General features: G+C 46.2%; 1 protein-coding gene across 8 annotated transcripts in view; it reads left to right on the top strand.

The window, feature by feature from the left end:
* The first annotated feature begins 69 nt into the window (after positions 1 to 69).
* The window catches only part of NR1H3 (nuclear receptor subfamily 1 group H member 3), a 30,910-nt gene continuing 16,598 nt past the window's right edge, over positions 70 to 14,381 (top strand). The window contains exons 1-3 of one of the 8 annotated variants that reach the window (XM_066187966.1): positions 70 to 139; positions 946 to 1,017; positions 13,670 to 13,763. The gene's annotated coding sequence lies outside the window, so the exon portion shown is untranslated. Of the gene's footprint in view, positions 140 to 945; positions 1,018 to 1,294; positions 1,444 to 1,911; positions 1,943 to 2,041; positions 2,114 to 13,669; positions 13,764 to 14,029; positions 14,275 to 14,381 lie in introns of those variants that run through there. The other 7 variants (XM_066187970.1, XM_066187968.1, XM_066187967.1 and 4 more) reach the window with 7 other exon arrangements.

Raw genomic sequence — 14,381 nt, 5'->3', positions numbered from 1 at the left:
GGCGCTGCGCCCGCCCCCGAGGAGGAGGACCCGGGCGGCGGGACAGCCCCGCTCGGCGCCCCGAGCAGCCGCGGTGCGCTGGCCTCCGCTGTAAGCCCTGCGGAGCCTTCGCCCCGGGCTGCAGCCGCGGAGGTGCTCGGTAGGAGCGGGGGGCAGTGAGGGCGCGGCAGTGTCACTCCCGCCGCAGCTTCGCTCTAGGAGACGAGGTTTCACAGTGTTCTGACGTTGTCCGTGTGCTCCTGGGTAAACTCGTGGGCAGAAGTAGGGAAGGCGGCCTGGCACGCGCAGCCCGGCAGTCGCGGGTCGCTGATCATCGCATCTCTCGGGTCAGCCTGAGCACGCCCGTGCGGAAGGGAAAGCCGCTGCTGGCTTCTGGCTCTTGGCAAAGAGGCTGCCCAGCGTTGGCTGGTTTTGCCCAGTTTTGATTGTTCTTTACGAAACTTAGTCGAATTAGACGAGTGTGAGACGAAACCCAGCTTCTGCTGCCGCCCGCGCATTCCCTGGATCGTTGGGCGAGGATCTCGTAGGTGCCGTGCAGAAGGAAAAATTATAGGCAGGTAGAGGAATTTAGTGCTACTTATTGTTTATCTCCACGCGGAAGTGCATGGAGAGAGGTGAATGAGGATGTCCGCTTTCTCTTTTTTAAGAAAAGAAGGAAACATGGCTTTCGCGTTTGCAAAAAAGTCTTGGAGTCATGAAGCACAGTGGCTCCTAACCCAGCCCCTTTGCACCTGTTTATTTGCTTAAAACTTTCCGTAGTTTGCAGCGTTAGAAAGTTGTGCGTAAGGTCTTATAAGATGCCAAATTGTTTGTGAAGAGCAGAGGGGTTATTTCAGGCCAGGGTTGGTGCAATACACGAGGCTCAGCTGGACGGAATAACATGTTTACTTTGCTCATGCTCGAATGCTTAGTGAATTTAAACTATATTCTATTCCCTATCTCTAGGACAACACGAAGCCGCATTCTTTTTTTCTCCGCACCACTGAGGAGCTTCTTGGCGAGTGCTGGAAGGAAAAGGTTCTCTGCGGAGGGGGAATGCGCGCTGTTCCTGCGGCACCTGCTTTGGGATTGTTCCGCTGTTGCTGCTGTTTTTGCTCCGCTGCTGCGGGCTGAGCTGAGGGCGGGCGGCAGAGGCTCGGTGGGGCCGGCGGGCGCGGCGCGGGACGGGGCTCCGGGCGCGGGTGACCGCCGGGCGGGGGGACCGCCCGGGGGCCCGGAGCCCCGTCCCGCAGGACCCGCGGGGGCGGAGCGGGGCGGGCGGCGCCTGCACGTGACCCGGGCCCGCGTGACATCACGGCAGCTCCGCCGCGGCGCCGGGAACAACGCCGGGAAGAGCGCCGGGAGCAGCTCCGGGCCGGGCCGCCCCTCCCGCCCGCCGCTCGGGCACCTGCGCCACGGGGGGCGGCGGCGGCCGCGCATCGCCGGGAGCCGCGGCCCGCGCCGGTAACTTTTCGCGCTGGTTCTGGCTGTGGGGGCGGCGGCGCCTCCTTCTCGCCGCCCGCGGGGCCGTGACTCACGGCGGGGGACGGGGACTCGCTGCCCCGCGGCCTGCGCCGGCCCGAGCGCCTCAGCGTTCCCTGCTCCTCGCAGCCGGCAGCGCAGCGCCGCCCGGGCCGGGCCGGGCGGCGCTGGAAGGTGCTGGAAGGAAGAGGGACGGCGGCGGCTCGTCCCGCTGAGGCGGCCGGGGCCTGGCGGGGTGCGGGCCGGGCTGGCGGCGTCCCCCGAGTGGGGCCCGGCGGACGGGAGGGGTCACTCACTCGGCCTGGGTCCGGAGCCCAGCGCCCGCCGTGATGCGCGGTGTCTGCCGGCGGGGACTGCGCGGTCGCGCTCTCGGAGAGTCTCTTTGCTAAGGTGGTCGAAGGCGTCTGGGGAGCGGCGCCAGTTTCTCGTGGCTGTTGTCGTGCATCTGAAGAGCCCGGGTGTCTGTCTGCAGTCTCCGGAGGTGCTGTCGGGAGATGTTTACTTGCTTTGTGGTAAATTGTTAGCTTTCCTCTCTGCTCAGCTTGAAGTTCTCTGTGTCATTCACCTGTTGCATCCTATCAACCCAGGTCGTGAGTTTTCTAGGACAGAAACTTGTCTGTACGCCTGTCAGTTTGCACGGTGCTGTTAAAAGGTAACTTCGCTTACATTGGTGGTTACTCTTCATTGTCCCATTTCACTGACGCTTATGGTGCTAGGGTCCACAGGATCTGTCGAGACAGGGTTTTGTTATGGGCTGGAAGCTAGCCTTGGATCGCGGGTGAAACAGAAATGCTCTGTCTCCTGAAACTTCGTTCCCTTCTTTTCTTTTTCCTAAAGGGGCAGCTGGGCCCTTCCCTGCAAGGCTTTTTTGAGGGAGTCTCCAACACTGAGTCACGTTTCTGACTAACAGTTTGGATCACTGTGTGTCAGTTTCTGGCTATGACTGCAGGTTATGTTTGTCTGTAGGGAAGACTCCTCTCAGATCTGCTTCTTGTTCCAAGGTACATGGAGGTGATCTGCTGTTCCTGGGTGTCAGAGAGAAGGCTATACCTGAGGACAGACAAAAGAAAACAGAAAACCTGGTTTTTATTTCTTTTACTGAGTGGTGGGCTTGATATTTTAATTGAGTCTGAATCAAGACATAACCCCCTAGCTGAGGTAGAAAAACATTCCTTGTATTTTAGTTACGGAAACAAAAACCTTTTGAAAACTTCAGCCAGTTGTTGCTGAGCTCTACCCTTCTATCATTTGGGCTGTGGAAAGAGGGCATTGGACATGGTGCACATTGTGGAGGTTGGTCTTGCTACACTTCTTTGCCAGCACACCTGTGGCATGTTCACCGGAAGATACCACTGCTGCAAGGCTTGTGAGGGCAGACTGACTGTGTGGCTTCCTGGTGTGACTCCGTTTTGAAATCTAGCACTTGCAGTGGTGCTTCTTTCTCATACATGCATATGCCCATGCATCGTTTTTCATACAGGAAGGCCAGCTTTTGCAGGAGAAAAAACGGTGAAAATATTTAACAACTTTCTCCCGGACTCTTAAAATAAAAGGTGGAGGAAATAAACCTAAACCTTCCAGCCTGAGGGAGGACAGAAAATGGGTCATTGTGGAGCTGCATGGGAATTCTGTAGCTGCCAGAGGAAACTTGCAGCTACTCGTGTTGTGAAGGGATGCAGAGAGGAGTACCACAGCGGGGACTATATGTATATATATATATATATAAATAAATTGCCTAATCTAAAAAAATAGGGACAGGAAACTTTTATCACAGAATCGGTGTGTTCTGGCAGTGTGCCTGGGGTTGCTGTTGCTTGCTGTTTCCAGTTTCTGCTGCTGCAGCTCCCTGTGCCTTGTCAGCATGTTTCCCTTACCAGCTGGCTGTGCAGGGAGGCAGGGGGAGACTGTGCAGGACAGGCATACAGCCGTACAAATACAGAGCAGGAGTTTGCTGCCTTGTCCCTGTCTTACACCTGCAGGAGGAGTCGTGTTTCCAGTGTGTTAAAGTGCATTTGATTGCTATGACTTTCTTTTCCTTTCTCTCGGATTAGTCCACACAACTCTGTGTGCTTGTTCTGAAATAAGCAGAGGGATTAATATTTTGCTGTTGTTGAATGTTAGATCAAGTGGTGATGGTCTCACATGTGAGAAGTATGTCTCTTGTAATTAGATGTAGCCGGTGATTGTATGGCTGTCAAGACTGACAGTTTTCAAAATCTCAAGTTTTGAATTTAGGAGTCTTTACTGTTCCTGTTTTTCAGAAGTTGTGGTCCCATCTGCCTAAAGAAGAGCATAGAATATAATGTGCTTTGTTTTGTGTGCATTGAAGGATGATCCTGCTTTCTGCTCTGGAAGCAGCTGCTGTGGAGATCTCATTGTTGCAGTTCTGTGGGTCTCTGCATGTTGAATAGGAAAGCTTATCAGATTGTTTGTCACTCTCCCTCTTTTCCCTCCCCCACCAAGTAATGAGATTCACACACCTGACAGCCTTGGAGAAAAGTCAGTCTTCCCGAACTGTCATAGGTGTTCCTGCCCATGATGGTAGGCGTTGAACCCACTTGATTTTTTAAGTCCATTTGAAACCATTTTATGATTCTGTACAAAGATACCTTGTTTCACTGGGGGAGAACGTTCTGCTGATCTTCTCTAGGATGTGTTAACTTGTTTTCCTCACAGCATAATAACTCAGGAAAGCAGAGTCACATTCTCTTGGCTGTGGAGACTGTGTTGGTGTGAAGGAACTTCATCTTAGGAGGGAATTCAGGGGAGTGCTTCCTTCTGATAGGTACAGGTCTGTATTAAGGCTATAAACAAGTTGAACTTGGTCATTAGATCATACTTCTGCTAGTATACAAGTAACATTTTCATTGTAGTTACTTCAGGTTTGAGAGATGTGTATAGTATTGTTAAATGAAAAGAGGCTGTCCATGTTCAGTCAGACCTCAAAAATATATTACTTAGAAATGGTACAATGGCTCTATTTAGCATTCCTGTGTCAGTTTTGTTCTGTGACTTCCTGCTTGTGACCAAATACTTTTCTTTTTCCATATTTGGAACATAGACAAATTCCTTTCTTGTGTTCCCACCGAAAGGGAGACACCCCTAAAGCTAGGGTAACTTGTACTTTTATATCTGCAGATTTCAAAACCAGATTTCCTGTAAAGCAAAATTACTTGCTTTATGGAGTGTCAAAAAGAAGGTGTTAAGGTGATTTACATAGTTTTGGTGTAATATTATAAATCACTTTGAAGTATACACTGTCAAGCTCTTAACAATCTTATTTGGAGAGGACGAAGGTTAACTGAGGTAGTGCAGAGAGGAGAGCAGAGCATTGCAGACCTTGCCAATAGGTTTAAGAAGGGGGAAAAAAATAAATGTGTATTTAGTGGGAAGCTGGTGAAGAAATGAAGAGAAATTGATAGAGAATGAGAAATCTAATTCTCGTTTTGAACAGACCCAAACTAGTGCCTGTAAGGATTAAGTAGGAGATCTATCTCGTGGGATGTGAGAATTGAAGCAATTTAAAAGCCATGTTGTAGAGTCAGGTTATATTGTGTACTCATAGAAACCTCTCTGAGATGTAAATAAGATGTTAGGTGAGTATCAGACTGATTGGTAAAGCACATGACTGACAAGAGTAGGTGTCTCCTGGCATAAAAGACTTTCTAGTTTGTTTTAAGATTTAAAAAGTATTGGCGAATATGCTCATAAAATTTCTTGAAACCAAGAGGACATGGAAGTTGTATCTTCTCTCTCTTCCTCCAGGGAGTGGCGCAGTGTTGGCCCACTGGTCTTGCTGCAGTTATGAGACAAACAAGGTCGATTGGTTTAAATCAAGGCTTCCCACTTGCTGATAGAAGTCATGATTAAAGATAGTGATTTAAATAATTAATTTAGAATTTGTTTTGCATTTGATAATTTCTTAAAAGGCAGCTTTAGTCTAATCAGTTAGGCTCATCTATTACTGTTTCTTGCCAAACAGGATGATACAGTGTATCTGCATACATCTGTTTATGCTATTATATCACAGTAAATGTTTACATTACAAAATGGTCAGTTGTAATTACTGGGTGAATTTCTTTCCTCGTGACTTGTAAAAAACTGCATTTGAATAAAAAGGTCAAATCAAATATGCACTTTTAATAATTCTACTATAATCACACAAAGCATGCACTGGATACATAACAGAAAATATGCTTGCTGGAGTGTGCTATTAAATAACTGATTCTATCAGGATAGTGTTATCTGTGTTTAGAAGAATGAACTGGTTGGTTTTGGTAATTGTCTCTTTCCAGGTCTTAGAACAAGCATAACTCATCATTCCTGGTCTTGTTTTCATTTGGAGATTGTAAGAGAGAGGTACCTCCCACCCGTTTTATGCTGCCTCTCCCAGCTTTGAGTGAACTAAACTAATTTAATAAGTGAATTGAAGAAACTAATCTTTCTGCCTTTTAAAGAAAGAACTGTTTTGTACTGACACTGGACTTAGTGACTTTCTCGAGTTTAGGAATTAGACTTTTTAAACATTCTCCAGTAGCCATGTCCTGCTTGAATAGGGCCTCTGTGTGTTTAATTGGTTGTTTTAGACTTCATCATAAATTGCCATTAACTTAGAAAATAAATTAACAAGTGTAATCTTGAAAACAGTGTGTAAAACCCATGTAAAGGAAACTGTTTGGAACTTAAGTAGTCTCATCTAGAGCTCTTATGAAATGAGCATGAAGACAGGTAGGCTTCTCTAACAGCTCTGTAGTATGTCTTGGTTGCCACGGACACACATGCAGAAATGTGCCAGCCCCCAAAGGACTCCACATGCCTTGGCAGAGACTTCTGCTGCAGGATTTCACAGTCGGAGATGCACACGTAGTGGCTTTTTGCACGTCTGCCGGCAGAAACTCCCATGCAGCTTTGTGTGGGCACATGAACTTGCACTGGAACAGCCTTTGGGACTTGCTGTGGTGGTGCATGCCTGGACATGCAGGCACACATGCACACTCAGAGTCCTGTGGGCAGCCCTCAGCAGCCTGTGTTGGCTTGCGTGAGAAGTGCCACCGAGGCAGGGCAGCTCAGCTCAGCCAGCTGCAAGCTCCAGGAGTAGAAGGAAAAGCTGTCACCTGACCCTCAAACAACAACTTTGTGATTCCAGCCTTCTGATTGACTGCTTCCCACCTTTGGCCGTTGTGTGCAGGAAAGGAATAATATGCTGATTTCTGTGACAGAGCTAGGAAGAAGTTCAAAAGATGGCTTTTGTGTTTACAACTCATGAGATGGACATTTTCAGGCATCTGCATGTCTGGACAGGAAGCCTTAGGTAAGGATATGATTTAAGATTTATGTAGCATGTGGACAGGCAAGGTTGCACTCATGCACCTTTAAGGAAGGTATCAGAACCCCTTCCTTAGCAAAGGAAGAGGGAATTCTTGTTGTTAGGAGTGTTTTAAAATGAAAAATAAAAGTTTAAAATGTAAGATCTGAAATAATTATACATCATACAATGTAGCCTCTGTTATGGGTGTGTGTTTGAAAAGGGGGGACAAAACTTTCTGGCTTGTATGGGACTGAAGAAAAAGTTTTCCTTGGTCTGCAGAAAGCTCCCAAGCTGCTGTTTGTTCCTGTAGAAATTGAACAGGAGTGGAGAAAGGAGAACCCTTTGCCTGAAGAAAACATGAATTTTTTCCCTATCAGTTGTATTTAGAGGGCATTTTCTAAAGTGCTGCTTTTAAGCAGCCGACTGGGGGTGAAGGCTGAAGAAAAAAGCAAGAAGAGACTGCAGACTTTGTTCTCCCTTGTTTCAGTATCATCTTCCACTGCTACTCCCTGATACTCGCTCTGGGTGGTGCCTTTAGCAGTGTCCCAGAATCAGTGGGCCATCCACACCCTTCTTCCTTGACACAAGGATCAAAATAAGAAATGGAGCCACTTGTTGGCTTAGTCCCACTGCCTACTGCCACACACTTGTACATGTGCTGCATTTTGCAGCCTTGATCTTGGATTTGCACTTATTTCTGAGAAGTCAGGGTTATAGGAGTGTTCTGATAGGATAATATTTGCTTGCTGGCTTCACGCAGACCCTGCTGGAGCATCAGTCTTTGCAGGATCACTGGCTTCTCATTTGTCCTTGGGTCATGTGCGATGGCTCCCTTCTTGTGGCAGGGTTGTGCCAGAGTTGGGAATAGACTGCACTGCTTGCAGCAGGATGCTTGTGTCAAGCTCAGATGCTCTGATGGTTACATTCCTTTGCATTTTTCTGTTAGAGCTGTTGTGCAGACTTCCAATCTGTTCTGAGCTGTTATTGGGGCAGTAGGAAACCACTGGTCTGTTACACCTCTGGGTGTCTGTACCTTGGTAGCACAGTTTCTGCATGGATGAGGGTGAGGCCTCCTCGGTGCTTGGAGACAACCTGTGAGGAGAGTCGGTGGCTCTGTTTTCCCATCTGGTGGGTGTGCCGTGAGTGCAGCCATTTCACTGGCTGGGCTTGGAGCGGTGCATTCTGTCCAGCTCCGCACTGTTTTCGAGCTGAGTATTTGCGGTGATGTCAGGCAGTGTGAGAAGGGAACATGACTTGGCAGGACAAAGTCTGCAGAAAGTTCAGCTCCACATTTGGCCGAGAGCCTCCAAGGGAATGAGATCGACACACACATTCTGCTACGCAGCCTTGTCACACGCCCTCTCACATGCTCCTTTCCTGTCTCACAGAGCTCTTTCTCTCATTTTCAGACCTTTAACCGTTCCCTTCTAGCTTCTGCTTGGTGGCTTTATGAAACTCAGAGAAGTCCTCCTTATTTTGTTGATACTGTACCTTGTAAGGGTTCAGTTGCAATGACCCCCAAAGCAGAAATAGCCCATGCAGGCCAGAATCCAGAAGAGTAGTCAAAAGCAGGGCAAGTTTACTTTGCAGCAAAGCTCTTAATAGTCCTTTATTCTGACCTGCACCCCTCTGCCAGTCTTCACTGTGTTTCTTGGCAGCTCTTCTGATCTCCTTTATTGCTCTGCTGCAGTCTTCTGGCTGATCTATGTTTGGATATGTATATCTGCAACCCTGCCTCTCTCCTCCTGCTCTTCTAAGAGCAGTATAAGCAAAACCTGACAAAATAGATCCCCGATGATGCTTGAGTGGGAAATAGGCTACTAGTCAAGCTTACTCTGAAGCAGTTTAGAACTCTGTTAACCGTATCCCTCTGATGTGTTCTTTATATGGGTATTTCTCTAGTACTGTAATTTCTTCCTGACCTCTGTGCTACATCTAGGGATGATCCTTCTATGAATGGGAATCAGTGCTTTTCCCCTACTGCCCTGAAGGGAATCTTAATGAGTTTCCTGCCTGTTTTGCAATCCAGTACTGTATTTCTGGTTTCTCTGTGAGCGGTAGTATTTGTTTTGATTGATGCTTTTGGGTGGAATGCTGCTTGGATACGAAGTGTTATATAGAGAGATTATTAAGACACTGTTTCCCAGAAGCAGTCTTGTATCAGTTAGGGTGATATGCAGCATGCTGATGGAAGTACTCCTGAGGTGGGAGGAAAGGAGGAAGTCAAAAAAATGAACAAACAGTTTTACTGTAAGCAGCCCTCCCCTTCTGTTCTTTCCTCTTTAGCCCCTCTTCTTCATGTCCTCTAATTTCATAGCTGGTAGAGCATGGAGAAGACCAGTTTGAAAGAGAAGGTGGCCAGGGCAGAGATAGGAGTTGAGGGCTTTTAAGTTCTCTCTTTGTTTCTCTTTTTGGCTTTGCCATGATATATCCTATGGCTTTATGTGTCTTTTGTCATCTTGTCTTCCTGATAAAATGGTGCAGCTGCTTCTTTTTTGCTTTTATCTGTTTTAGTAGCTCAGTACTGTGAGTGGACTGTGCCATATTCCTGCTCAGAGGAGTCAACAGCAGTTTGAAGTTCTGTGTTGAGGAGATGCACTGGGACAGCCTTGGGAGCTGAGGAGATTTCCCTTTTGTGATTCTAGGTGATAAAGGTGCTTAGCCAGATTAGGCGTGGATCATGAAATATTGTTCTCTTACTACATAGTGGAGATGAAAAAAATTTTTAAGGAAACAATCAGATAAAACCTTAGTACGGTGTGGGATTATTTATCACTACCATTTTGTATCTGCAGAAAAAAGGCCTGAAATGCTCTTTTCTAGGCATAATCTTATTGGTCCTTTTATTCCTTATGGACTAGGTTTAGCCCTTTTTTCCCCTGGCTTCTCTGCTACCAGGATGTTATTTTGGGTATTCATTCTTGCTTCTTTTTTTTTTTTTTTTTTTTTTTTTTTTAATGTTCTGATCTCTTGCTTCAGATTGGAAATAGCACTGGGGTGACTTCCCAAATCTGCTATGAGTCAGACTCATGTTTCCCTGAGGCAGGGCTATAGCATCTCTGGGACTAAGGGTCATAAAGGAGGAATGTAGGATCCATGGTGAAGTTTTTGTTCTGTAATGTGGTGCTCTCAAGAAAGTGCACAATTATTGAAGAGAGAGGCTTCCCTAATTCTCCTCACTCACTTCCAGCTTCTATCCAAGCCCCATTTTAAAAAAAAAACAGGTTTTTGGACCTAGTTGGTTATTGTCATTGCTTCTGATCTCAGTGACACTATTACTTCTTGCCTCTTTTAAACTCTGTTCTCTGGGAAGACAAAGGAAGCTCTGGGTTGTAAAACTGTTGCTTCAAAGAATGCCTGACTGTTACGTTTTGCATAGCTATGTATAATTGCGCAGAACAAGATATTGATGGCTGAGTAAATATAGAGAAGGCATCCAGAAAGAAGCTGAGTCTGTGGTCCTGTTTTCCATGATGTCATGCAGTGGCATTTATAAAGAAACTGAGGTGGTGGGATCAGATTGCATTTTTGGCCTTCAAGTAGGATGTAATGAGCTGTCGCTGCATGAAGCATGTGTAAGCTGGTCAGCAGCAGGATTAATGAGCTGCAGACACCTCAACTTCAATTTTCCAAACTGAAGGGGGATTTTGTTAGCAGATTGTTTTATAGTAGGAAATTTTGTTGTTTTTACATGTGGTTTTGGTTTTTTGTTTTTTTTTTTTTTTTCTTTTTTTTTTGTGGTGGTGGTGGTGTGTGTATCTGGTACTGTGGTTAGAAATGTGAAGGAATTAGCCAATACAGGGGCCTAGAAAGAAAAACAGACAGGTTAACCAAAACCTCTTTTGCATAGCTACATTTAGATGGGCAAGGGGAAAAAAGACTTACTGCTATTATAGCTAAATTTGCTTGGAGTGCTGGGAGCGTTACTGGCAAAAGAGTGTTGTTTCCAATTTAAAGTGAGTTTCCGTAGGGAAAAATTGATATTATAGTTGATGCTGACACATTCTGTGGACATGGACCCAGGCTGGATTCCCTCCCTTCCTTTTCCCAAGAAGTGGCACAGAGCTGCCCTTTGCTTTTCTGCTAGCAGGAGGGGGCAGCTGCTCTGAGTGTTTCATCCTCCTGGGAGGAGCACAGATGGGATTTTTCCTGTAGGAAGCCCCTATCAAAGAGTCAGTCATGCTTCCTGCCATCTGAAGGTCAGTGCTGATAGTGGTGTTGAGCTCTCAGTGAGCTGGAGTCGTGGCGAGACACGGGGGATTATTGCAGTTCAGCTACAAACAGCAAGTTCTACTCATGTTCATCCCTGAGAGTGCTGCAGAAGTTGTTGTCTCTCTAAAGTGACTCTGCTCTGTTTCCTCCTCTTGTTGGTACACTGGCTTCAGCAGCTCACCTGGCCAGACACTGAGGAGGGATGACTTGTCACTTTACAGAATGGCCTGGAGAGGAGGGGAAGATGGAAGGATGCTACAACTGTCACATCTTCCTTGCTGTAAGCGTGTGCAGGCCCTGGTTTTGGCCATTCCTGAGGTGGCTGTACTCTAGGAGAAGCTTGAAAGCTGAGGTGGCAGTAGAAAGCCTAGGAAGGGCTAGAGATTTTTTTTATCCAGATCAGGGTTGTGTTGTTTTCCAGAGCTCAAAGGAACTTAGGAAATTCCTTAAAACGTCACTGACATGGCAGCAAGGTGGCTACATCACTCCTGATATCACTTGTTATTCATTTCCAGTTCATTAACCAGGGAAAGGTCTTACCTTCTTACCATAATCTCTCCCTTCCTCTCTCCCTGTTTCCCTCCCCTGTCTTCTCTTCCCTCTTCCCCTATCCACTTGTCTGCCTCTCTCTGTCTCCGGTTGTCAGAGGGACTAATACTTCCTTGCAAACAGGAAGAGAGGCGAGAGCAGCCCTGTGTGCAGTGTGAATGAACTCAAATAACCTCGTCTCCTTTCTCCTCCGCTCAGTTGCAGAACCAAGGACATCTGGCAGTTGGGAGAGAGGGAGGAAGGAAAAATAAAGGCACAGCCCATTTCAGGATCTTACCCACCCTGAAAGTAGTCACACGTATGCTCCCTTTTCCTCTTGCTCCTTGTGTTGACACGGCTCTCTTTGATCAGGCAGAAACCAAGAGTTGAAGGGAAGGGCAAACCCAAAACCTCAGCCTTTGCCAGGCAAGGTATAATGAGAGATGGGTGAGAGAGCAGGGAGCACCTGCTGCTGGATGAGGCATGTGAGCAGGAGAGCTGACTTGCAAAACATTTGCTGTTGGGGGTGAGCTTTGCAGAGCATGTAGTTTCCTGGGTGGGACTGGAGTCAGTGCATTCCATCGTCATCTGATATAAAATTTGGGAAGCCATATTTCCAAAATTAGGGAGTCCACAGGTTCTGCAGGAAAGAAATAAATCTTGCACTCTGCAGATCATGGGCAAAGAGCAGGTTTGTTTGTTTGGACTTTTTATGTGGAGCAAAGCAGAAGTACTTTGGGCTTATTCTGCCCTGTTTTATTGCATTGTGTTTGGTCATGCAGTTGTCCCTTAAGATTCTAATTCACTTTGCTAAGCCATTTATTCACTTGTTTCAGTCCTACATTCCTGCTTGCCTGTTGTAGGATGAAACTGGCTTGGAACTTCTGTTGCTACCATTGTTTGTTCATAGTAGACACTCTTCACTCACAGAATAGCTAAGTCATATTATGTTCAGATTCATATATGTCCATAGAACTCTTTGCATTTTGGTTGTAATTATAAGGTGTAATTGTAGAAGGTTATAGAGACTTCCAATCTCCCAGAACTCTGCTTTAGCGTATTTTTCTGTAATAGCCAGATTTTTCCCTTTTCAGTGTTCTTTCAGCCACACAGTCTTTCAGAGTAAAACCTTTCAAGAAACCATTGTTACACCTTTCTTCTCTTCCCAGTACTCTTTCAACCAAGTGACATACATTTGTTTATTTTAATCTTTCCAGTTGTTAGTCACTTCTGCTGTTGTTCTCTGAACTTTGTGGTGGTTTCCATGCTTGACTTGGGTAGGAGACTGCGTGCCTTGTGTTGAGACCAAACAAAACTCAGTGAGAGCTGGATGCTGCAGTGAGCCCACTTCAAAGGGAGAGACAAATGCCTGGGCAAAGGCCATGCCAGGAATCAGCAAAGTTATGAGAAATAAAGGAGTTGGTCAGCAGCAGGGGTAAAACCCCAAGTAAGGCAGGGGACAGGGGGAGGCAGGCTCTGGAGCTGACCTAGGGAGGGAGAGGTGGCAATTAAGACCCTTAACTTGAGGGCAAGAAATGGGAATGCAGCTGGGAGTGACTTGTAGGACTCTTCTGCATAATAGTCAATGGTGGCAACAACCTAAAAGGCTCACAAAGCATAGCTGCAATCTTGGACAGCTGCTCATGGTCAGCTGCAGCTTAGCTGGACAGCAAATGAAAGCAATCAGTAGGCTGTAGCTTTTCTTTATCAGTTTGGGACTGACAGTGGCTAACAAACTCTTTCCAGTTTGCAGTTGCATTTATGCTTCTGGGAGATCAAAATGGATAATGTGATTTCAAAACGGTGTCCCTGCAGTTCTCTGAGAGAGGGATTTACAGCAGGGCCACTGAGCTAATGTTCCCTGAGAGTTGCAAAACTGTTTTTTCTATCCTTTGTAAACATGCTGTTCAAAATCATTCTTTACTGTATCCAGTTGCACTTCTTTTCACATTTTACATTTTCGTGATTTGTCTCTCCCATTGTCGGTCTGAAGTTATTATTTTTCCACATGAGTTTTGACGTGTACTATTACATCATTTTCAAAGCGACAGATTCATTTTCTGTCTTGAAAGGTACAAGGTGTCTTTTTCAACTTTTTCCTAATTGAAATGTGTCATATGTATATTTTTGCCTCACTCATAGACTTGCTATCTGTTTCAGCATTTCTTGAGAAATGTGACGGTATAGAAGGAAGGAAGAAGAATGATCCAAGATGAGCTGGGAATAATCTCTTTTTCTCTGAAACAGCTACAAGGTAGTAACCTAGGGAAGATTTGTGAAAATACTCCAGCTGCTACACCAGACACAGTATATGAAAAGCATTAGGTCCCAAAATAGAGTTACTCTGTATGAAAGGATTGGAGCAGTGGTGTTTCTCAAGGGGCTTAGTTCTCTGCTGGTGCTGTTGAGTCCTATGAAAGCTCAGTCTGACTGTTTTTTTTTTGTTGTTGTTGTTGTTTTTTTTTTTTTCTTGGCCGTTTAGATCTGCAGCCAGCATTTGATACCCATAGTAGCATTATCACTGTGTGAGTTGTGCCTTTAGGTTTCAGCAGAGGTCATTATGCACTGCTGTGGGCCCAGCTTTCAGAGATAAATGCCAGGAGCCAGTGTGAATCTATACCGCATGTCAGAGCACACTTAGAAGACAAAATGCTGAATTATATCCCTGCTTTAGTTACCTCTGAAAGATAGCCCTTCCTGTCAGATGTATTTGTTCACCAGCAGCCTATTACGGGCCCTGCAGAGAGGTGCACTGTTGACACACGGTGAGCACAGTCACGTTAGTGTATGTATACAAACATGCGGTCTCTTCTGCTGATGCTGACACTCTGCAGAGTGCCTGCTTGTGATTCGTTACAGAACTGAAACATAG

The sequence above is a fragment of the Chamaea fasciata genome, unplaced genomic scaffold (genome assembly GCF_029207755.1).
Source record: "Chamaea fasciata isolate MVZ Bird 193981 ecotype frontalis unplaced genomic scaffold, bChaFas1.0.hap1 SCAF_7, whole genome shotgun sequence".
In the NCBI taxonomy this organism is placed as follows: domain Eukaryota; kingdom Metazoa; phylum Chordata; class Aves; order Passeriformes; family Sylviidae; genus Chamaea; species Chamaea fasciata.
This window is presented reverse-complemented; position numbering and strand designations above follow the sequence as displayed.